This window comes from Musca domestica, unplaced genomic scaffold (assembly GCF_030504385.1).
Source record: "Musca domestica strain aabys unplaced genomic scaffold, Musca_domestica.polishedcontigs.V.1.1 9, whole genome shotgun sequence".
NCBI classification, from domain to species: Eukaryota; Metazoa; Arthropoda; class Insecta; order Diptera; family Muscidae; genus Musca; species Musca domestica.
In genome coordinates this window covers 8,844,409-8,870,293 of record NW_026712435.1, presented here as the reverse complement: position 1 = coordinate 8,870,293, position 25,885 = coordinate 8,844,409, and the positions used below count along the sequence as shown (strand labels likewise).

The following is a 25,885-nucleotide window of genomic DNA, read 5'->3' as shown; positions in this document are numbered from 1 at the left end:
TGTATGTGTTTTCTTTTCAACAACAAAAAAATTTTTCAGAGAACATTCAAATTCGGATGTTTTCAAAATGTTTATTTCAACGTATGCATCGACAAAATCTAGAGTTTTTGTAGCGAAATAATCCTTTAGAGATATATAGAACTTGGTTTTGAAAATAAGTGTTGACCTTTCATTCAGTTTTCGCGGTTTTCAATTATTTATTCAAAATAAATGCAACAAGTTGTTTAATTTTTTTATTGTTTTGATACTAATTCTGACATTACAAGCCAAACAGGTAGACCTCTATACTTGCAATTTTTTCATTGTACCATGGCTAAAAGTAAGTAGTAAAAATAAGTATTTATGCAGTCAAAAATGTTTATAACGAACATTTTTTGTTCCACTCCTCAGTTATTATTTTACATACATGTGTTTGTATCCTAATTTCTAATTAAAACCAGTAAGGAAAGCTCAAAAGTCGGGCGGGGCCGACTATATGATACCCTACACCACTATGCATATTTAGTAGAGCTCTCGTAAAAAGGTTTATACAGGGCATTTTAGAGCTCTATAAGATATTTGGTACAAAATCAAAATCTATCGTGCATTTTACGAACTATAGCTATCTTTGAACCGGGTTTCTCCAAATTTGACGTATTAGCTTCTAGACTGAATTCGGTCTTATGTACGAAAATTCAGGTGATTTGGGCTGATATTGGCCATTTGTTGCACAATTAACACGAAATCGGATGAAGATACATATGGGTGCTATATCCAAATCTGAACAGATTTTGATAAAATTAAAATCGACTATTTTTGGGCTTTATCTGATATCTGGTACCAAATATCATTCCTGTGAAGAGTATATTACGAATGTAAGGAACTTAAAGAGCAAATCGGATGAAACATATATATGGGAGCTAGAGCTATATCTGAACCGATTTTTACTAAAATTTGTGTACTTGCTTATAGGCTGGTTTCGGTCGGATTTGCAAAAATTGATGCTATTACGGCCATTTGGTGGTCAATCACCCGAAATCGGATGAAGATATATATGGGAGCTATATCCAAATCTGAACCGATTTCGATAAAATTTAAAACAGCTATTCCTGTGCTCCATCTAATACTTGGTACCAAATATCACGGTTGTGGAGTGAATATTACGAATGTATGGGACTAAAACACTAAATCGGATGAAACATATATATGGTTGCTATATCTATATCTGAACCGATTTTCACTAAATTTGATATACTTGCTTCTAGGCTGAATTTGGTCCGATGTACTAAAATTCAGTCCATTTGGATTTATATCAGCCATTTGGTTCACAATTAACCCGAAATCGGATGAAGATATATATGGGAGCTATATCCAAATCTGAACCGATTTCGATAAAATTACAAACAGCTATTTCTGGGCTGTATCTTATATCTGGTACCAAATATCATTCTTGTGAAGTGCATATTACGAATGTGAGAGGCTTAAAGATCAAATCGGATGAAAGATATATATGGGAGCTATAGCTATATCTGAACCGATTTTCTCCAAATTTGATATACTTGCTTCTAGGCCGAACTCGGTTGGGTGTGCCAAAATTCAGGTAATTTGGACTGATAGTGGACATTTGGTGCACATTTAACCCGAAATCGGATGAAGATATATATGGGAGCTATATCCAAATCTGAACCGATTTCGATAAAATTTAAAAGAGCTATTTCTGTGCTCCATCTAATACCTGGTACCAAATATCACGGTTGTGGAGTGCATAGTAGGAATGTGAGGGACTTAAAGATCAAATCGGATGAAAGATATATATGGGAGCTATAGCTATATCTGAACCGATTTTCTCCAAATTTGATATACTTGCTTCTAGGCCGAACTCGGTTGGGTGTGCCAAAATTCAGGTAATTTGGACTGATAGTGGACATTTGGTGCACATTTAACCCGAAATCGGATGAAGATATATATGGGAGCTATATCCAAATCTGAACCGATTTCGATAAAATTTAAAACAGCTATTTCTGTGTTCCATCTAATACCTGGTACCATATATCACGGTTGTGGAGTGCATAGTAGGAATGTGAGGGACTTAAAGATCAAATCGGATGAAAGATATATATGGGAGCTATAGCTATATCTGAACCGATTTTCTCCAAATTTGATATACTTGCTTCTAGGCCGAACTCGGTTGGGTGTGCCAAAATTCAGGTAATTTGGACTGATAGTGGACATTTGGTGCACATTTAACCCGAAATCGGATGAAGATATATATGGGAGCTATATCTAAATTTGATCCGATTCTCACCAATTTCAATAGGGTTCGTCCTTGGGCCAAAAAAATATAGTTTGGAAAATTTCATCTCAATCGGATAATAAATGCGACCTGCATTTTGTTCACAAGAATACATGGACAGACGGACGGACGGACGGACAGACGGACTGACATGCATAAATCGACTCAGAAAGTGATTCTATGAAGGTTCTCAAAAGTAACTATGGGTCTATCTCGTTTCCTTCTCCATGTTACAAACAAATGCACAAAGACATAATACCCTTACCACTATGTGGTGTAGGGTATAATGAACACGATTTATACAAAACCAAAATTATAGCTATTATTCTGCGCATATTAAATTAAAAATACTCAATACTAATAGTTTACATACGTTTCATTCACTTAATTAATACCGAAAACTTTTCAACAACTTAATGTTTCAGAGTTTTCCATAATATGTTTAGTTTAGATAACTTATTATTTTCAACCAGTGTTCTAAACACTATTATCCATCTGATCCATATAAATTGATAGCACTGACAATAGGCTGGTGATAATGCTACAATTCTCCATCAATAATCCCTATACTAAGAAGAAGAAAAAAACAGATTGCTCAATTCAGTCTTAACATAAAAATATAAGTGGGTATAATGAATGGCACAAAAACATTAACGCTGAAGACATTATTTATTTGACGATGCCACTTTTAAGGCTTTTAAGGACATCCTTCTTGAGGGGAGACATAAATTATGACTTCAATGCTAAGTATTTATATGGGCTCTAAGTGAGTATCTGTCCAAACGAAACGTTTTCAATTTAGATAAGTAATGTTGGCGTGTATAAGCGAACATTCGCAATCGAAGCCTTATGTGAGTATGAATGTACATCTGTATATTATTTTTTTATCGACATTATTGATGTATTAAATTTTATAGCGTTTTGAATGCAAAATAAGTCATGTCATTCCAATATCACTTAATCTGCATTGAGCAGGATATACACAAACAAATTTAAAAATAATGAATTATTTAAATTTTTCCAATACTATGAAAAAGGCAGAATATAATGCAGCTAAGGAAATTCCTTACTGAAACCAACAATATTCTCCTATATCTATAAATGAGTAAAATGTTTGTACATTTGATTGTTTGTTTGTAATTTGTGGACTCGAAAACCACTGAACAGATTCTCCTGAACATTTCCAAGTATACTACAACATTACCTGAGAGTAACACAGGCTACATAAATGTTTGAAACTCCACTTGGAACTGGGGATATAGCATCAGAATCGGAGGTAACTCCAAACCAGAAAGGAAAAGTCATAAGCCGGGCGGGACCAACTATATAATACCCTACACCCTACACCATATTTAGTAGAGCTCCCGTAAAAACACCTATCAACCACCTATCAACATATGGCTTTAGAGCAGTTATAATTTGGTTTCAGAGGGGACTAATATATGGGAGGTATCTTCTATTCCGAACTATAATAATTCTACAACAGTACAATATGCTACAAGCCCCCTTATGTCCAAATCCATTTTGGAAGATTTCGCTTTTGGCATTTTGAGCAGGGACATTTCGCCAATATTTACGCACTCCGTCGTGCTGTTAGTTGTTGTGGTCCATTTTACAGCTAAATATAATGCTGGAATTCTTCCCTGTCCTTAACTCTCTTCTCAGCCGTGTCGATTGGCTTCAATTGTGTTATCAGGAATTTTTTCTGTTTTTTGGTTGATTTTAACCCCTAAATATTTTGCGATCAGCTCCACAAGCAAGAGGCCCCTCCAAATTTAGACTCATCTATATGATTTGCTTGTCTATGAAATTTGGCTCTATTAGCTAACGAAATCAGCACAAGTCAGAAGTTCGCCTTTTGTGTATTTCAGATATCGACTGTAACTAATGCTGGTATTTTCTCACACAAAAGTAGGGGTCCATTCTACCCGCTGTCTTAAACTCTAACTTCATGCGAGATTTCGTGTCCTTTGGTTTCTATTTGTGGCATTTATAACGGCTGCAAAATCAGGAACATTTTTAGATGTTGGTCCATTTCTACCCCTAAACAAAAGGCCTAGCCCTTGGAACACTTTCGTGAAGATCGGACGATAATTGCAATCTATAAAGTAACACCAACCTGTGTTGGAAGGTGAACAAATATTACAAAATATACACTTAAATATTATAAGTCAAATTGAAAAAATCGCATGCGATAAAAAATATGGAAAAATTAAAAATGTCACAAATTACTACATAATCTATATTAACATCGATATTGGCAGCTTTTTATAAGATGTCTTAAGATTTTATACTTTTATGCCAAGAGGGCTTCTGAATTGACAAAATTTGTCAAAATCAGTCCAGCTATTCTTGAGATATATATCATTTTAGCTTAAATCATCTTCCTTTGTATATACACATTGTATATATTTCGCTATATATATCCGATATATTTACCTGTTCGTCTGTTTGTGATTTCGCCGGGATTAAACAATTTTGCGGTTTAATGGAAAATTTGACTTTCATTTAAGACAAATGTTATGGTCTATTTCAGCCACTAAATATTACCTGATCAGCATCCAAATGGTCATCGGGCAATAGGGTCCAGCCCTAAGCTCTAGCGCCATTCTAACTTCCGCTTCGATTGGTCTATAATTGCGACCTGTAGAGCAACTGCAAAATATTATGCGATCATCTCCAAAAGCAATAAGCTTTTATTCTGGCCTTAGCCCCACCTCCCACCTCCATTCTAAATTTCCTGAAAATCGGGCCATAATTGCGACCTGTAGAGTGATTACAAATTAACATGTACAACGGATATACATAGCTAGATCGACTCAGCTCGGCAATATACTTTCCAAACCAACATTTCAAACAACCAAACTTATTATACCCCGAACAAATAGTGTTGTAGGGAATAAAAATATATATCGGAGCCAAGTTCCACACAATGGAAACGACATTGACAGGTATTGGTCATTTGGTGCACCATTAACCCGAAGTTGGTTGAAAATATATATGGAAGCTTTACCCAAATCTGAACCGAAATCGATAAAAATTGACAGAGGTATTCCGAGCAGTAACTGAAGTCCGGTATCAAATATCATTCTTGTGGAGTGCATGTTACGCATGTGAGGGACTTAAAACCCCAAATCGGATTAAACATATATATGGGATCTATAGCTATATCTGCACAAATTTTCTCCGAATTTTATTTACTTGCTTCCAGGCTGAATTCGGATCATTTGGATTTATCCTGGTCATGCATTGGTGCACAATTAACCAGAAATCGGTCAAAGATATATGGGAGCTATATCTAAATGATCCGATTATCACCAATTTCAATAGGGTTCGTCCTTGGGCCAAACAAATATTGTTTGGAAAATTTCATCTCAATCGGATAATAAATGCGACCTGCATTTTGTTCGGACGGACTGACATGAATAAATCGACCAAAAAGTGAATCTATTAAAATCCTCAAAAGTAACTATGGGTCTATCTCACTATCTTCTCCATGTTACAAATAAATGCACAAAGACATAATACCCTTACCACTGCACGTATCTATTGATCTATTACAGATACAGTTTCCAAATTTGGAATGTATAAAGGAATTCAGAAAGAACATACATTTGCCAAATTATATTGAAATCGGTTCAGATTTGGATATAGCTCCCACATATATTTTCGGCCGATTTAATGTATTTAATGCATCAATGAAATTTGGAATGTGCAATAGAATTTAAAACGAACATGGATTTGCTAAAATATATTAAAATCGGTCCAGATTTGGATATATTTAGATTTTAGGCCGATTGCATGTATTTGATGCATCAGACATATTATTTATCCCCAATTCCAATGAAATTTGTAATGTGTGATGGAATTTGGTCTTAAAATTTATTTGCCAAATTATATTGAAATCGGTTCAGGGGTGGATATAGTCATACGTATCTACTGTTTCTCTGTGTCCCACTCATCTAAAATAATCATGACTATCTTATACTCCGCTATATTTAAATATATCCCTTTTTCCCTTTTTTGCCGCGAGTCTCAATTTGTGGGAGATAGAAATATTGTCATGTGCGAAATATGAAGACAATCGGACTATTATTTCACAAAATTTATAATTATTATTTATGGTGGTAGGCCCATAGTTAAAATTTTGGCCGTTATGTAATATTTTTTATTCCTATGAGGTAAATTACTTCTTTTTTTACCCTCCACCATACATAGCATGGAGGGTATATTAGGTTCGTCATTCCAAATCGTTTGAAATTCTACACAAGTAGTTCTTTGTGAGTACTTTACCCCTAAAAGAGAATTGTCTATATAGGTCCACGATATCGTATATCCCCCATATAACGGCACCTTCCGATAATCGCTATTTTGATGATTTTAACCATATTTTTCAATGGAGTTCCTTGTTATAACTTTATCTTTTATAACCTGGAAGAGAATTATAGGGTACCTCCCGATATAACGCTACCCCCCGATATTCGGTATTTTGATGATTTTTGCAATAATTGTCCATGGAATTGTCTAAAAAACTGCACAAGGGGTTCTTTCTGAGTACTTTACCCCTTTCTGAGTCTATATAGGTCCACGTTTTGCATATAACGGTATCCCCAGATTTTCGATATTTTCATGATTTTCGTATATAAAGTTCAGAAGCGTTACTACAGTCTATGACGATGTCCGTCCGTCTGTCTGCTGTAATCACGCTATCTTTCGAACGAATCGAAGTAGAAAGCTAGAATTTTACAAACGTGTGTACTTTGACGGTAGGCAGGTTAAGTTCGGAAATGAGCCATATCGGTCTACGTATAGCCCCCATATAACAGTTCCTCCCGATATTCGGTATTTCAATGATTATAGCGAAATAATTCATAATTCAATTTTCTACTTGAAGATCTGAAACTACTGATTCCCAACTGTTTTAACCTATTGTTTGTTGATATGATTTTTGCGTGGGTAATTTTCTACGCCCTTACATGTAATTATTGCAACATTGGACTTACTTAATTATTTTAATAGTGCAGTCTATAAACAACATTACACCTTTTTCAAAATCGACAAAATTGAATAAATTTTTATTCTTCGTTACATTTAATGACACATTTACTTTCAAGATTTTTCAGTCTTAACATTCATGTTCTTCATCCTTGCCATGTCATTGAGGGCACATCACACATCCGGTATAAATCCTAAATGCGTGGTTCTAAATAAACACACACACACTCGCTAAATCACTGGATATTCATTAAATTTTTGACTTTCAAAAGAAAATAAAGGACACGCCAACATTTCAAACAATTTAAAACTCTACAGATTTGGTTTCTGGCACTTCCTCTATTGTCTGTATTAGAAACCAATTTTTTGTTATCTGCTCCTTGCGGAACGATATTTTTGCCCAATTAAACTTGTCAGGTTTTTTTTTGTATCTACGAATATTTCGTATGTACGTATGTGATTACGCCTGTGGTTGTTCTAAAAACTTTTCGACAGCAGCAAATTTAATTTATTTTTTATTTTATTGAATGGATATTGGAGGTTTATTTTTATGGTGTCTGTGAAAAATGGGGTTGACCCCACTTCAAAGAGGGGGGAAACTCATTTTGATTAGGATATTGGTTTTTCATCCATATGATATCTTAATACAAAACAAATTGATTGTAAAAAAGAATGTTCTCTCCAATAGGATTCTACATTGGCGAAAAGCTGCCTGTCATTAGCAACAAATAAAATGCTAAGACATATCGAGTGTATGTATGTGCGTACCCGAAATTTCCAATGCTGACCGTTTTGTGGTGATTGGATAACGAAATGTTTGTGGCCGTCAGTAATCCAGCGATAATACAGGCTTTTCATGCCATTTAAGCATTTATTTCTAAAAAAAAGAATGTAATGGCAGCTATGGCTTTTTGATTTAACAACTTTCCGGCTTTTTAGCGTTGGTTATTTATTTTGATCCCAAAAACAAAAAACGTATACGCTCCATATTCCTATTAAAGAAACATAAATATATCACACACGCAACACGAACAAAACACTTGCGTGAGTATTTCAAGGACTGTAAATCAATCATCATATTTTTATCATTAGACAAACAGCCTTGAAACTCAACATTGCACATTCACGGAACATAAATTAGCAGAACTGAGTGCGATTGACATTTGTTGTGTACATAATTAGACTGCAAAAAGTTGAAACGACTTCTTAACGCAAAGTTGGACAGTGTGTATAAATAGTGGTCAAACAATTGGTTTCACCAGGTCAGAGAAGAAGTTAACGACGACACTCTTGGAAATACGGTCGAACTTCTCAGTTGGAAATTGAGTAACAAACGAATATATCTTGATGAACAAACATAAATATTAATTGTGTTTAAATGTGAAATAAGATGTGATTTGATTTCCGATTCTGTCACAGTTTTAATCAACCAATATTTTACATTACCAAAAGGAAAAAAATAAGGTCAGGCCTATTTTTTCGGTTTTCCCAACTTCCTGTTAGCCACGGTGCCATGTTTCTTGGCGATTTCATCAAATTTTGAGAAATTTATGGAGCAAATATATTTCCTTGCGACAAATCTATTTATGGTATGCAATGGAAAACTTTACCATTTTTTTATACCCTCCACCATACACAGTATGAAGGGTATATAAAGGTCGCCATTCCGTTTGTAACTCATCGAAATAATAATTTTAGACCTAACACCTTGATCAGCGAAAAATTCTAAGATGATTTACCCCTGTCTGTTGTAATCACGCTGGAGTCAAAACGAATTAATATAGGAAGCTAAAATTTTACACAGATAAGTTTTTTGTGTGCAGGCAGGTCAAATTCGAAGTTAGGCTATATCGGTCCACGATATAGTATGGCCCCCATATAACGGTACCCCTAATATTCGGTATTTTGATGATTTTAGGCACATTTTTCAATGGAATTGTCTGAAATTGTACACAAGGAGTCGTAGGTACTTTACCGCTTGTAAAAGAATTATCTACATAAGCCTACGATATTGTATATCCCCCATATGACGGTACCTCCCGATATTCGGTGTTTTGATGATTCTAGCTAATTTTTTCAATGAAATTGTCGGAATTTCCTAACAAGCGGCTCCTTCTGAGAAATTTCGTATTTGAAGTTTGAAGCACAGAAACCTCTCTATTTAGATCCGGCTGAACTTAGCTGCTTTTTTACTTGTTTATTTTGCAGATGGCCCAATTATTCCTCTGGACCAAAATTCGTACCAAACAGTGGTGCATCGGCTTTTTTGTCGACCTAATGGTACTTCTCTTCTAGATGTGTAACTCTGTATAATATAAGTATTTTTAAGTTTTCAACAAGTCAAACTTAATCTTAAGTATTTGAGCTAGTAATAACTATTTCTCCAATACTATGTATTTTTAAATGTTGTTGTCTAAGAAATTCTGTAAATATGTGAAATAATAAAATTAACATATTTGTCCCATTAAGGTCGCAACAACGCTTACATTCGTTCTTCTTCTTTGAATTATTCCTCTGAAATGTAAAATTCTTAAGCTATTGCAAATAGCACACAAGCTTACAAAGTAAACTCAATCAAGCTCTTCGGACTGATAAATATTTCTTTCCACGAATTTTAATTGCCGTAATCGATATAGTAGATTCAAAGAACAAATAGCAGAATGATGAAGTTAGTAATATTAATCAATTTATTGTTGGTGTGAAAGAATGCTTATCGTAGGAGTAAATATCTTAAGTAAACACAAATCCGAATTAAGTCAATTATACTATTAGCAAACAATTTAAAGGATTTAAATGTAAATTGTTTAAAGGGGAAATATGAATCAGAAAGTAAATCTATGGCTCCCACAAATCACCATCGCATTTTACGTATTATATTTTAGCATCAATATTGACAAATGATTATTTCAAAGTTACGAAAGTTACAGGCCGATATTGATTCAAGTTTGATAAAAGTATTGCTATGATCGAAAATTGGAGTAGACTCCGATCGCTATATATAGTGGTGCTTGAAATGCATTTCGATATAGATACACGATATTTTAATAGAATTTGTGAATAAGTTGACATTTATAGGGAGAAGGGATACAAATTTGAACATTGTGAGAGAGACAGTACCAGTGGGTTGGTATATCCTATCTTTCCCTTGTGTCCAATAGAAAAATATTGGGATGTGAGCAGTTTGAATAATATCGCCTACCCATTTTACATTTTACTAGAGTCATGAACATTCAAAATTTTAACATTTTGTGAAAATGATACCAGAAAAAGTCAAAAAGTATCAATCGGTTCTGCCGACAGGCTAATACCCTCAGCCATTGTTCCATTATTTAAATATATTTTGACTTCTGTTATGATTATTTAAACTGTTGACCCTCAATGGAGTGGATTTTGAAGGAATTGACCAATATTGTCTATTTCGTATCGGACATAAATAAATACGAAAAAAATATTCACTAATCTATTTTCAATTCTTCATTTAATTCACATAAAAATATTGGCATGGGCAAAATTACAAGAATATCGAATATTGATATCCAATTTATCTGAAATCATAAATTTCATATTCATCTTAGATTTAGAAATATTTAGATATAGCAAGTTATAAAGAATCGCTAACTTGTTTCGCAAGTTATGACAGATAAAAGTATTGTAAATTGTAACCCTTTGGGATGGGATGTGTGAAATATAAAAAGAACCTGATGCTTATTTCCCGTTTTATAACCTTCATGGATATGACTCTTTGTAGAGGATGTACCCGGGAATGGTCCGATCTCTACCGTTTTTATAATAGATCCTGGGTTGATGGAAATATTCAGATTACCAAGTCCAAATGGAATCGGATGTTAATTTCGCGTTTTATGAGATTTGATGAGTTGAGCTTGAGATGAGCTGGATATTCGACCTTTTGTGGGGAGGTACCAGAAGGAGTGGACCGGTATATTCCATCTTAGCACTTCTTGAGTTTATAAAAATATTGGTGTGTGTGAAATTGTCCATTGTCCATTTCCGCACCTGACCTAGAACTAAAGCAAATATTAGGATTCTCAAAGATGGAGCAAAATAGGATTATCATTTCTCTATCTGTGCAGAAAATATATTTTTTGAAAATTTCGATCTTTTGCCAGAAGGAGTGGACCAATAAAGCAAGTGTGGACCAAATCGGATGCTCCGTACGAGATTTATCGTGCGCACAAGACAGAAAGACGGACATCGCTAGATCGACTCCAATTGTCCTGAAGCAGCGTCCAAACAGACCTAGGGTCTAAAACGGTTCTTTCGTCTAGGAAAGGCACCTTGCTTTCCAAAATATACCACAAACAATAGTCCAATGGATTGGTATTCGGAGATTTTGGTAGTCATTGTGCACTGGAAATGAAGCGAGGAACCTCATCCTGCTCAGTGCGATGGTGCTGAGTCCTGTTAAAAAGTCCAAGGTCTGCGGCCAAAATGTTTGGGTGTCCAAGGTTTTAATACACCCTTCAGAATATTATCGCGATAATGTTCGGCATTTATGATGCCTGATGCCTCGGTCGATTAATACGAGTGGAGAGCGACCAGCTGTTATGACAGCCAACACCATGGCCGGCGCTTGAGTTCTGGTGGCCAACCGAAGGTGCACATTTTCAGCTGACCTCTTTGGCAAGTAAACATGATCATTCTGTTTGTTTACGAACAGCTGGACAACGAATGTTTTCTCATCGGAGAAACCCAAATTCGGTAGTTCAGCACTTTCGGCCAAGCGAAGAAACTCTTTAGCTCTTTTGAGTCTATTTTCTTTCGGTTGCGGTGTAAGTTCTTGCACTTTTTGGAATTTCAATGGCTTTACTCCGAGCTCATTTTTCGATATTTTCCGAATGGAATATTTCGACGCGGATTTCGATCATGTCGTTTCTTTACTTTTCGAGCTATTTCTGCTGATGTTGCTGTTTTCTTCCGACCACTTCCTTGACGTCGGGCTACGCTACGGTATAACGCAGTATCATGGTAACGAGCGATGGTACGAGACACAGAAGATTTATTCACATTTAATTGCTGGAGTGCTCTAACGATAGCCACTTGTGGTTCTCCAGCCAAATTATAAAGATATCACACTATAACGCTTGAATTCCATCACGAATAACTTTTTTTCTGGAAAATTCTCACCAAAATGCTTTGGTATGCTTGTAAACAATATACTGAGCTATCACTGGAATAATTTTAACAGCTGTCGACTTTTGCCTTTCTAATCTGGTGTTTTTGGTTCTAACTAGGAAATAGATTTTTTCCAAAATTTATGATTTCTATGGGACCGCGTTGTGCTACAGTTCTCATATAAGGCAAATTGATGGGTTTAGCCATATTTGGTACAGTTTGGTATCTTAAGTTTGATGAATATATAGAGTGAGCGACAAAGTCAAACGCCATATATATATATATATATATATATATATATATATATATATATATGGAATAAGTTTATATTTGCACGAATTGCACGAAAACAGTCAATGAAACCGTCACACGCTGTTCGAATGTTGCTCCGCGGTATTTTGGCCCATTCCCGGCGAAACGCTTGCTTGAGGTGATCGACACTTTGGTATTTTTAGTGCCAAGCTTGGTTTTCAAAATACTCCAGACACAATAATCCAACGGATTGGTATCCGAAGATTTTGGTAGCCATTGTGCGCAGGAAATGAATCGACGAGCTTAATTTTGTAACCATTCCTGTTGGAATGTCCAAGGTCTGCGGCCAAAATGTTTGAGTGCCCAAGGCTTTAATACACCATCCAGAATATTTTCGCGATAATATTCGGCATTAATTCTGATGCCACGGTCGATTAATGCGAGCGAAGAGCGACCATCGGCGACCACCATCACAATGGCCGGCGCTTGAGTTCTGGCAAGTAAACCCGATAATTTTGGTTGTTTTTTTTTTCATCGGAGAAAACCAAATTCGGCAGTTCACCACTTTCGGCCAAGCGAAGTAACTCTTTAGCTATTTTGAGTCTATTTTCTTTCTGACGCACTTTTTGGAATTTCAATGTCTTTACCCCGAGCTCATTTTTTAATATTTGCCATTTTTCGGCCACTGCGACGCTGTTTCGATCAAGTCGCTTCTTTACTTTTTGAACCATTTCTGCTGATGTTGCTGTTTTCCTACGTCCACTTTCTTGACGTCGGGCTGTGCTATTTATTCATATTTAAATGCTGGAGTGCGCTAACGATAGCCACGTGTGGTTTTCCAGCCAAACGTAAAGAAATCACACTGTCACGTTTGAATTCTATCACGAATAACTTTTTTTCTGGAAAATTCTGATAGCAGTCTGAAGTTTGTTGCAGTTCTTTCACCTCACCCTATAAATGCATAAAATCTATAAATAACAACTTTGTCAATTGTTATTTTATATTCCCTAAAGAGACTACACATCATGCTTGAGTTAAAAAAAAAAACACAACAAAAGTACATTCTAAGAAAAATTATGCTGTGTAAGACTATACAATTGTACATTTCAAAAGTCAAAATGAAAAATATCACATTTTTCGCGATTTTTTTTTTTTTTTTTTGGAGTTTATCCTTCTGAGACAATTGTCCGAATCCTTAAAATCAGACCAGCGCACAGTGGTCGAGGTCGTATGGGAACAGCGGCCAAAAATACTTTCAGTGCAGATATCAATATGATTCTTTGGTTATGGTACCCTGATGGGATAAAAATAAAAAATGTGACAAAATGGATATGGTCGATGCATGTTTTGGCATGGTCGCCTTACAACGTACCTCCCGAATAAGGGTTATTTGCCCAATTTTTGTCACATTTCTACACTAGATTGTTCTGTTATTTTACATTTTACGTTCTAAAGAGCTAAAAAATAGTCTTACTGAAAATTATTTAGAACGGCCCGCCTTCAGGTAGAGTCCCCCTGTAAAGGTACCTCCAAAAATAGAGGTATTTTTTATACAAATCAATTCCAAATTTGATTATTTTTGTAAACAAAATAGACAATTTTTTTTGTAAACAAACTAAACAATTCTATATAAAATTAAATCAAAGTTACCAATGGATATTTATAAATTTCAGTGTTATTTAAGTAAATCAAATGCAGATTTTAATAATATAGATTTTTTATTGATTGTTAACGTTCGCTGTCCCGTTATAAAAGGGTCGGAGCTCAGAAGAAGGCGGTTAATAAGGTCTGTGTTTGTTGAAACACGAGAATTTTTTCGGGTATGATTTAGTCGAAACTTGTTTATAACTTTGTTTCTAGACTCCACGGCCACCTCCTATAATTCTCCAATCGATACAATGACAAATTTATAATGTCGGGTGCATGTATTAAAATTTTATTAGCTGCGGGTGGAAGATAGTGCCTTGGATATCTACTTTTTTTAACTCTTTAGCCGTTTCTATTTGTTAACTCTTTAGCCGTTTCCAGTGCAGAGGCCTTAAATGCAGGATAATGCATGCAAAATTATTAAACACCCCTCAATTATATCCTTATCAATCCCAAACAACAAAAAAACTAGCACCATAGAACTGACAAAATTGGAGCGAAGTCACTTCAGTATATTGGGCATAACATACAAATCTGACAAAATCTGAAAGTTAAATTAGCACTTCTAGAATCTTAGGACCATTACTAATGGCGTAAAAAAAATCACATTGGAGGATTCAGGGGGGAAAACAATTAAAACTTCAACTGAAATCCAATTTCATTTTCAAAATTAATCTTAAAGGCCACTTAAAACACTCACATCGTCTATATTATACACAACTACCAAACACACAAATTACTGCACTAAAAATAAGTCAATACCTTGCTTTTCAATAATAATGCCAGGATTTGTCATTTTAAAATGTATTTAATTTTGTAATACAGATCTATTTTTACTCCACTCTTTCACTGATCCCACTGAAAAAAGCAACCAACTACATTTCCCGTTAGAATGAAGGCAAGATTATTATGTTTTCTAAAAAGCTTAACCTCTTAAGAGTTCATGTGTACACATTTTACAATAAATATCTGATTTTCATTTTTTGAATTTTGGCCAATGGCAGCGACCACTGTGCAGCGGTTATTTAGTATAAGCGTAGTAACTAACACAACCTTCTTGTACATATATATTTATTGGCACATTCATCAACTTTAATATTCAATATACACTACATAGACGATTCACTGGTCGGTAACCCCTGATTAGTGCAACCGTCTCGTAGAAGCTTGCTATAATTTTTTTATTATTATTTTTTTTTTTTTTGGTTCTCGCCCTGTCGACCGAGTGGGCCAGTGTATAAAATACATCGGCAGAAGACAGCAAACATGAATTAACAAGATACAGATTTCTACAATCGCTGCTCATTGGCTGCGCCTACTGCACCGCAAAGGGAAATGTAGATCAAGTTCCAGATGATCAAGCAGCTTAGTAATGTATAAGCGAATTTCAATCTAATATCAGAGACAAATAAAGGTATAGACTAAAAAGTTTTAAAAGGTACCCCTTCCGTCAGATGTCACTATGATTGTTCTTTGGCCAGTCAAGTCACTCAGGGCTAGTGAAGTCACTCGACTTCGAAAACAATTTATTCATTTTTCTGCTATTTTGGTTCTATATTTTTATATTTCACGACATATTTGGATAATGTAAAAATAAACAAAGTCACCGTTTCGCTTTTAATTGATAATAAAGAATTGATAATAAAGAATCATAAAAATATTCAATATTTTGTATAGTGAGAGAATTGAGTGAGTCTACTGAACCCCTCTCTCACAGCATGCTCGACATCTATTGAAGCGTTTTTTTTTCAGAGCTAACAGATAAGACAACTTTTTAGTCTATACCTAATTTGTCTATGCTAATATTTGCAACTACTACTCAAATGCGAGTTCTACTAGGGGAGATGTAGATAAAATGCCGTCAAATGTGTTTGCAGAATTAAGAACAAACACATAAAACATTTAACGAATACTCATTGAAGAAATATAAAATTACATAATAGAATAGAGTTCCTTATTGTAATTGACGTATTACTTAAGCATATAGTAATAAATAAACTGTTATAAATAACACAAAGTGACCTCATAGTTAGTTCTCGCAAACGATAATTTTAAAGGTTCGAAATTAAGAGTTCTTCGAGAAGGAACATTATTGTTTATATCACCTTAATTTTCCTTCTCGTAGAACTCGTAATTTCGAACTGTTTATGTAGAGAAATGGGGGGAAAAGAAAACAATAAGAAATAAAACAATTAGGATTAGTTTCTTTTCTCAGGAAGTGTGCTGATTTATTGAATTCCTTTTGAAATTTTTTTCAAATAGGATTGTTGGCGACAGTGGACGTGATGGGTTTTGTTCCAAAGACTAAAGACAAGTGAACGCCGAGGTTCATGCAATCACAGAGGTTTGCGGCGATCGCCGAGAATCTTTGTCGGTTTCTACTACTACATTTGCAATTGTTTCCAAATGTATCAAAGTGAGCTAACCAAAAACAACCACCGCCCAGTGGCTTCTGCGCTCTACGGTCTCCGCTGAGGGAAGTTGCCGAGAAAATGCCCGTGGTGTCGATCAGCATCCGTGATTGACCGGACTCGGAAAGTTGAAGGCCAACTTAAACACGAACCTTTAAAGTTATCGTTTGTGAGAAGTAACTAATAGTTAATGAATATAACGTAGTTTCCTTACACTTCTTTATAATCAGTAATGTACCTAAAAATTTCGCCGGAAAGCGCCCACTTTGTGGCAAATATTTATTTGGTTATCATAAGCAAATACTTTTCTTGATATTTGCGCATTGAAGAATTTTTTCCGTTTAGAAATCACACCATTCTTCTCATGGTTATGCTTTGCGGCGAATAACAATGAAACGACAATAATGTGGTTTCATGGGGAATCCGATATTGTTTTCAGGACCCATGTACATGTTTGTATTCAATTAAACGGCAGATGACAGGCTGTGACGCATGAATTTGCATTTCATTGTTTCTTAATTTCAAAATTGAAATTCTTCTCACAGCCATTGCGTAAAATGTCACAAATCATGTCAACAAATTGAGGCTTTTCCACATACACACATTATCTGATGGAAGGAATGAAAATCATGACTGAAGTCACCATCTTTGGCACTCATTTGAATAACAAAGGCCGCTTTGGTTGGGGGGATGTACCAATTACATGAAATGCCATTGTAGGCATGAGTGTTTTGGAACATTAGAGTGGATCTAATGTTTACGTATATATACTGAAAATTACGAATTGATTTATTTGTATGTAAAGTATTTGGTAAGAATTGTGTTCCACCCTAATGTGAGTATACATAGCAATACTTAAAAAAATCTGAAAATCTTTTTCTTGAAATATAGGAAAGCTAATATACTTTGAATCTGCACTCATGTAGACAAAAATATTCATTCAAGGTTATTATGTAGATGACTCTCTTTATCAGCTCAAAAAATTAGAAACGTACATTGTTAACATTAAATGACGGTGGTTGTTTAATTTCTCTTTTGTGCAAATGGTTAATTAAATACACCGAGCATGTCAATGTGAGTGTGGGTGCCAACTTCTTTTGATGGCACAATAATGTTATGAAGATAAAATAGGAATAACTAAGAAAATTATAGATGATTTTCCAAGCAAAAAGTAATTTGATAACATTGGCATGTATGCGTGATATAGTGTAGGGTATCACACGATCAGCCCTGCGGTTACAACAAGATTCATCAGTTTTTCCATTTTTGTTAAAGATCAGAATTTGTTTATCATGGCTCTGTATGTCTCGGAAATCTGCTAGAACATCTTTAATGCTCCGTTGGACGAGAACTTCAATCAAATCGGCGTCTTGCAATGCCAATATTTTGCTCCACAGGGCTAAAAAGCTCTATAGTAATTGGATTGAACCTCTGTGTTCGTCTTTCAGCAGTAAACATAGGAATAATAACATGGGTCTTCAGGGGTATGCGACTTCGTAAATTCAATGGTACTTCAACAATGGTTTCCGATGACGCTTGAAATTTACCATATTTTGTTTCTCAGTAATTGTCTATAATTCAGAAAATACTGAATTATCAATGTTCTATCCAAAGTGATAAATTTAATTCAAAGTGAGGTAGAATAGAACGACAGTTGATCATCGATTTCCATTATCAATGTATCATTTTGTTTAAAGATTATGTGCTCTTTTGAAAAAAATACAAAACTTTTTTTCCGTTTTCGATTTATATAATCAAAAATGTTCATATATAAGGTTAAATGTTTATACAATTAAAATGTTCATCAAGTTTCTAAATCTGGTGGATTTCCATTGTCAATTCCATTGCGTCATATGAAATCCTCTCTTAAATACTGTGGATTTCTTTTAACGAATGCGAAGTGGAACTGACACTTGAAATCCACTAGATTTAAAAGTCCGAACTTACTTCAAGGGGGTCATCGCTGATATTACTATGTTTGCTCTTCATAGTATTTGGGTACTATTTCTGGGTTATACTCAAGTTACGGTTACATTAAATCCCTCCACGGCACTTTTTACCAGAGAGTTAGACAAAAATGCCATCACTTTTCTATTTATAGACAAGACATCGACGACGAATAGATTTTGTTATTAAACACAAAACCTACTTATTTATAAACACATAGCACGTGAAGGCTGAAAGATTAGGAAGAAAAGCCAAAAATTTGTTGGTTTCTTTTTCTCCTTGCTTCCTCTTCCAATCGGTTTAAAATCGTCGCTTGGTTATACAAAGAGATAAATTGTGACGGTAAAGGGGTCCAATGTAAACGTAACTTAAATATAGTTGTTTTTTATCGACACATAGCACAATAATGGGTAAACGGCTGCCTATTTTGGAAAAAAAACGACAGAACTTATTGTTATACCCTCAGCCATATGGCTACAGAGGATATATATCATTTGATACGGTCAAAAGGTACCTAGTCGAAATAACGGTCTTAGAACCTAGGTCTCTTTGGACCAACCACACCACAAAAGGTCGAAATTTTGAATATCCATTAAGCCCATAAAACGCGAAATTAACATCCGATTCAATTTAAACTTGGCACATCTGAATATTTCCATCAACACAGGATATGTTTTAAAAATAGTAGAGATCGGACCATTCCTTGTAGTACCTCCACCACAATCGGTCAAGGTTTTGAATAACCATGAACGTCATAAAACGCGAGATAAGCATTAGGTTCTCTTTATATTTTACAAATTCCATTATTTTAACTAACACAAGATCTGTTATGAAAATGGGATATATCGGTCCACTCTTTCTGGTACCTATATATATATATATATATATATATATATATATATATATATATATATATATATATATGTGGCGAGGTACCAGAAGGGATTCGTAGATATATATCATCTTCATATATATCTGATCTCTACCGTCTATATAACAGTTATATATATATATAAAGTTTTTTACCTTTCTTTTATAATTTCATCCACATTTTCAAAGGAATAGCCGCCACTTAATGGTACCCTCTGACATATTATATGATATGGTATTTTGATTGTCACAAATTTGGCATTGAAGGCTTGCAATAGATAACAATCCCAAATGGGTACCCTTTGGACTCACTTTTTGTGTTTTTTGTTTTTAATTTTAACTGCATTATCCAAACGGTCTTGCTGGTATTTGTAGTTGAAAGTGGAACACTCTTGAATTAAGATACTTCTATATAAAAATATTTTTTCTCTACCCAATGGTGGTGGTATTAAAAGTTCGAACCGGCCGAACTTAATGTTTTTTTTTTTATCGACTCCGTTAAATGTATTATTTGAATCTATGTTACAGCAATTAATAACAATACATTTATTCTAGAACTAATCCAAGTCTGAAGACAATGGTACCCAAAAACTTTTTTGTTAAATATACCTTGACTGAGTGTTGTAAGTTATTAATAATAACATTTTGAAAAATTTGCTTTTGTACCAACAAAATCAAAAGGTTGTCGATTTTATTGTCCCAAAAGCGACAAAACTAAAATTTTCCAAAACAAACATTGACAACAAATGGCCGTACAGTAATTTAAAAGGTTGACAACTTGTTCTTGAAAATCGATAGTTTTATCAACGCTTTAAATTATTTATAATAACAAGTGTTGTAGTGCAAAAGTGTCATCAAATTATCAATGGACTTTCAAAACTATTCGGCTTTTGAATATCTAAGAACTAAAAAGATAAGCGACGAAGACGACTATTGTTAAAGAGAGGAAGGTATTAGAATAATATAATGTATATAAAATACAAAAAGTTAACAAATGACAAATAAATTCCAATTAATGAATAATTACACGCAAACATTTTTGAACAGAATACCAAATTGTTGTTAAAGGGAAAATATAAAAATGAAACTTATAGCCTGTACAGCAAACTTATTTTTCTACCATTTGCAATCTAAATGGCAGACAGATGTTTTGGTTTTCGTACGTAAGTAAACAATAAGAGCTTTTTTCTATAGCCAAATTATGGCAACCAATTCCAACACAAACAAAACGAAATGTCAAATTAGACAATCAAATATATCAATCGTATATTCACAAAATTTATATACAAATATGACCCTTTGTCCAATCAAACTTGTGCGCTTCTTCACTGTTGTAAACTCTAATCCCATACAAAATTCCGGGTCGATTGGTCCATGGACTGTTTGGTCTCTTTCAATTCCTAGAGGCTTCTGTCTCAAGCTGACACAACGTAAAATTTCGTAAGGTTCGGGTCATAATTGTTATGTGTAGCGTGATTGCAAATAAAAGTGGACAGACGGACATACATATATAAATCGAATCAGCTCACCGGCGAGATAGGTATATCCATGGCCCAATAAGAAAGGTTGCTCAACTTCAAAGAAACTAGAAAAATGCAACTCTGTAATGGAGTCTTATAGTGTCAAATAGACTTTTAAATATGCACCAGTTGGCTTTGTTTATTTTTACTTTTTATACCCTACACCACAAGGTGGTCAGGGTATTATATCTTTGTGCATTTGTTTGTAACAGGCAAAAGGAAACGAGGTATACCCATAGTTCCTTTTGATGATCTGCATAGAATCACTTTCTGAGTTGATTTATGCATGTCAGTCCGTCTGTCCGTCCGTCCGTCCGTCCGTCTGTCCATGTATTCTTGTGAACAAAATGCAGGTCGCATTTATTATCCGATTGAGATGAAATTTTGCACACAACATTTGTTTGGCCCAAGGATGAACCCTATTGAAATTGGAGATAATCGGTAAAAAATTAGATATAGCTCCCATATATAACTTCGTCCGATTTGCCTTTTATTGTGCACCAAACGTGTAATATCAGCCCGAATAGTAGAATTTTGCACATACAACCAAATTAGGACTGAAAATAAGTTTGCCAAATTTTATCGAAATCGGTTCAGATATAGCTATAGCTCCCATATATATTGTTCATCCGATTTGTTATTTTTGTCCTGTAACAACAATATTGGGGAAATATATCAAATGCAGCTCAGAAATACCTTTGCTAAATTTTATCGAGATCGGTTCAGATTTGGATATAGCTCCCATATATAACTTCGTCCGATTTACCATTTATTGTGCACCACACGTCTAATATTTGTCCAAATGGGATGGAATTTGGCACATGCGACCGAATTTAGTCTAGAAGATAGTATGCCAAATTTGGTGAAGATCGGTTCAGATATAGTTATAGCTCCCATATATATTGTTCATCCGATTTGTTGTATTTGTTACCTACAGCCGTAATATGCACTCCGAAACAACGATATTCAGGTCGGAATCGACCTGCATTTTGTTCACAAGAATACATGGACAGACGGACGGACGGACAGACGGACTGACATGCATAAGTCAACTCAGAAAGTGATCTATGCAGATCATCAAAAGGAACTATGGGTCTATCTCGTTTCGTTTTGCCTGTTACAAACAAATGCACAAAGACATAATACCCTGACCACCTTGTGGTGTAGGGTATAAAAAATTCAAAATCAACGTACGCAATCATTTTTAGAAATATAAACCAATTTTCATTTTTGAAACATAAACAAATTTTTGGCAGAAGGGCAACAAATAAAAGGAGCTTTTACTCCCAAAAGAAAAAAGGAAATGAACTCAAAAAAAAAAAAAAAAAAACAAATTGCTTATCTGCCCTGAACAAAAGTTCTGTGAACAAGCTATTATATGAATGTTCAACCGAATAGCAATGTCACTAAAAATTTATGGATAGTTCAAAACAACCGGTTCCATTTTTATGTGGCGTTTCCACTACACTTGATTCGCTCTCTATTCGTTGTTTGACCCTTAACTATGAAAAAACTACTTAATTCTTCACACAAAATTTCCTGAGCGAACACTCATATTTGTACATTGTTCAAATCAAATCACTCTCAGAACAACGAAAAAATATGTCCCATCCCTAACAAATGAGAGCATTTATCGAAAAAATAAATTATGACATTAAAAAATTAAAACTAGAAAAATTTAATGAAATTTTAAAAATTTTTAGGAAGACGGACATTTATGAATGAAAACTACAATGTTGAATGGCGTTTGTACATTCAAACGAAAGTAAAAGAAAGCTAAATTTCTCTCTCATTCGAGGTACGCATTTTGTCCACGAGTAGAAATTTCCACAGAAAACTGCAAACAAAAGAGACAATATTTTCAAAATGTTTGTATCGGCAGAAAAAATTTTGACAAGTGTCTCTCCAGCAGAATTTAAAAATAGAAAAATACAAAAATATGTTCAAACTGTCAATATTAACACAAACGGTTGAAAACATGAATGAAAATTGTAAAATTAATGATATCATTATTCTTTGGAAGAAAAACAATAATTTCTTCCATTCATATTAGTGAGAATTTTATGTATTTTTGTATAAATTCCCATTCAAATCAACAAACAAAATTTGTGAAAAATGGAATTATTTTATTATGAATTACGAATCGTGCCGTATGAACGGGTTAATTCGTGTACCTAATTCTGAGAGCGAACAACGTTGTTCGGTTTCCAATGGAAACATGCTATTAGAGTAATTTCATTAAAATTAAAAAAAAAACATGAAAATTACACTGCTACAATAGTGAAGGGAAATTTAACAAATTTCCAGTCTTAAAGAGAGGTATGTTTTATTGGGAGCTCCCAATTTAAATCTGAACCAAAAGTTCATATTAAAACTCATACCCAATAACAGATATAGTAATATATAATCTATTAATTGTCTTTATATTTGGGAGATTTTTTATGAAAAATGTTGTTCAATATTTTAACACGTGGCGTTATAATAGTAGGTTGATTGAGATAACAATAGGGCGGTTAACGAGAAAATGTTATAATCAATTAATTCCATAAAAAGCTACTCAGGCTGCAGTCTCTCATCTAATATCAGAGGGTGCAAACTTTTGTTCCAAAATTAACAGCTTTACAGATGGACAAATATAATTTAATCCAAGACGACAGAGCTGAAATTTTTTAATGAAGATAGAGTCGAACATTCATCCTTTTATATTTTTATTCCCTCCACCTTGAAAACATCCCTAAATATTCGTCGTAGACCTCATAAAGTATATATGTTTTCATAATCAGCATAAAATTCTAAGTCGATGTCTGTCTGTCCGTCTGTGTATCTATCCGTCTGTTGAAATCACGATACAGCTCACATTTTCGTATAGCCCCATATAACGGTATTCGGTATTTTGATAAATACCGAATTACTAAATACCCAATGCAAAAATTTTGATGCATGTTCACGTACCGGTCGATTTAAAGTGATTTAAAAACGTGATCATATTTTCAGCCATAGGCTTTAATTTGAGAGTTACAAACCTAAATTTTCCTTTCAAATGAGCTCTAATTTGGAATTTGCATTGCTTAGAAAATCGTGCCATTTCATGAGTTCTATTTTGTTTTGTCCATTTCATAATTATGGGCAGAATGACTTGAAAATAGTCAAAGTTAAACACTTTTTTACACTCATTATCAAAACACCTCAAATTGTACGTTAGAGTCCACATAACGTCTAACGTTTGTCCGCCTATCGGTAGAAATCACTATCGGTGGACCGGGAAGATATTTTTAAATGGGGATTATACCAAAATATGTACATATATTATTCCTGTAAGACGGTTCTCTAAATCCAAATCTACACGTTTTTAGCCAAAGTTTTATATGGGTGCTACTTCGAAAATTTTCGAAAAATTGATGCCAAGTAAGGGCCAAGTCCCCCCGGAAATAGCCAAAACGTGGACCTATACTCATAATTTTTCGAAATGACGCTTTCTTTTTCCAAAAGCTCATATTATTATTAGGTTGAAAAAAATGGCTTAAATATAAAAAAATACTTGAAATCGTGGTCCACATTTACATGGGTGCTATACCAAATCGTAGACCGGCATGGCCCATATTTTGTACAAATGATTCTATTTGTAATTTAAATTTATATCGCAAATTTTGCGAAGTGTAGAGAAACATATTTGAGGACCTTTGTGTATAGTTAGGGTTTTATACAATGAGCTCTAAACAAGTTTGGCCTGGGAACTCAAAACCCTTTCGGAATTTTGATCTGCTAACCGAATACTATTCACTTAGAATTTCCCAACCACCAAATTGGGTGTTGCACAATGCCATTATTACTTGCTATTGCGCATAGACCCCCGTACAATGGTAAAAGGAGGATATGAATTCTTTTCTCACTAAATTTTCATTCGATCTACCATTTTGTATAGTCCGCATATTGCAGTTCCTCTAAATATTCGGTATTTCACTGATTGCATTTCCAATGATTCTGATTTTCGAGATAATGGGCCAAGAGACCATTCCGAAATGGTGTCAATTGTCAAAATCAGGCCAGACGTTCTTGAGTTGTAAGCGTTGTAACAAATATATTGAATAGAAAAATAATAATAACAAAAGATTGAATTTAATATTATAAGTCAAATTGAAAAAAAAAATTCTCACCAATTTTAAAATAGTAATTATTTTTTAACCTATATGTGATAGCGTTAAATTCTGTCGACATCACCTATTCAGTTTCTTTCTCAAAAAATCGTCAATAAAATTCATCAAATTAAAAAAAAACAAGTAAAAAAGCTGTAAGTTCGGCCGGGCCGAACTTTTAATACCCTCCACCAATTAGTACAAATTTGGTAATTTCCAAAAAATAAAATCCGTTAAAAATTCTGTTAATATCTTAAGAATGCCGAATGCTTATACGACGACGTGGGCCTGCATAGGCAACTTTTGTCATAAGTTATTACAATATTTAAATGCGAAACTTGAAGAAAAATCTGTTTATAATGTAGCTAAAATCATTAAAATACCGAATATGGGGGGTACTGTTATATGGGGCTATACGAAGACGTGGACCTGCACAGACAATTTACTGGCATGGGCTGAAGTATCCATTACGAACTTCACATGCGAAATTTGAAACAATTCCGGTAAATAATGTCGCTAAAATCATCAACATACCGAATATTGGGGGGTACGGTATATGGGGGCTATATGAAGACTTGGACCTATATAGCCCATTTTCTGTTTTATGCTGCAGTATCTATTACGAACTTCAAATACCAAATTTAGAACGATTTCGCTAAATAATGTCGCTAAAATCATCAAAATACCGAATATCGGGGTCTACCG

At 34.4% G+C, this 25,885-nt stretch overlaps 1 long non-coding RNA gene across 2 annotated transcripts in view; it reads left to right on the top strand.

Moving 5' to 3' along the window:
* Positions 1 to 25,885, top strand: part of LOC109613609 (uncharacterized) — a 49,297-nt gene that overhangs the window by 5,948 nt on the left and 17,464 nt on the right. Inside the window, exon 3 of one of the 2 annotated variants that reach the window (XR_002195100.2) lies at positions 9,476 to 9,619. The exons of the other annotated variant lie outside the window; for it this stretch is intronic. This is a non-coding gene — a long non-coding RNA (uncharacterized LOC109613609). Of the gene's footprint in view, positions 1 to 9,475; positions 9,620 to 25,885 lie in introns of those variants that run through there. 2 annotated transcript variants of the gene reach the window in all.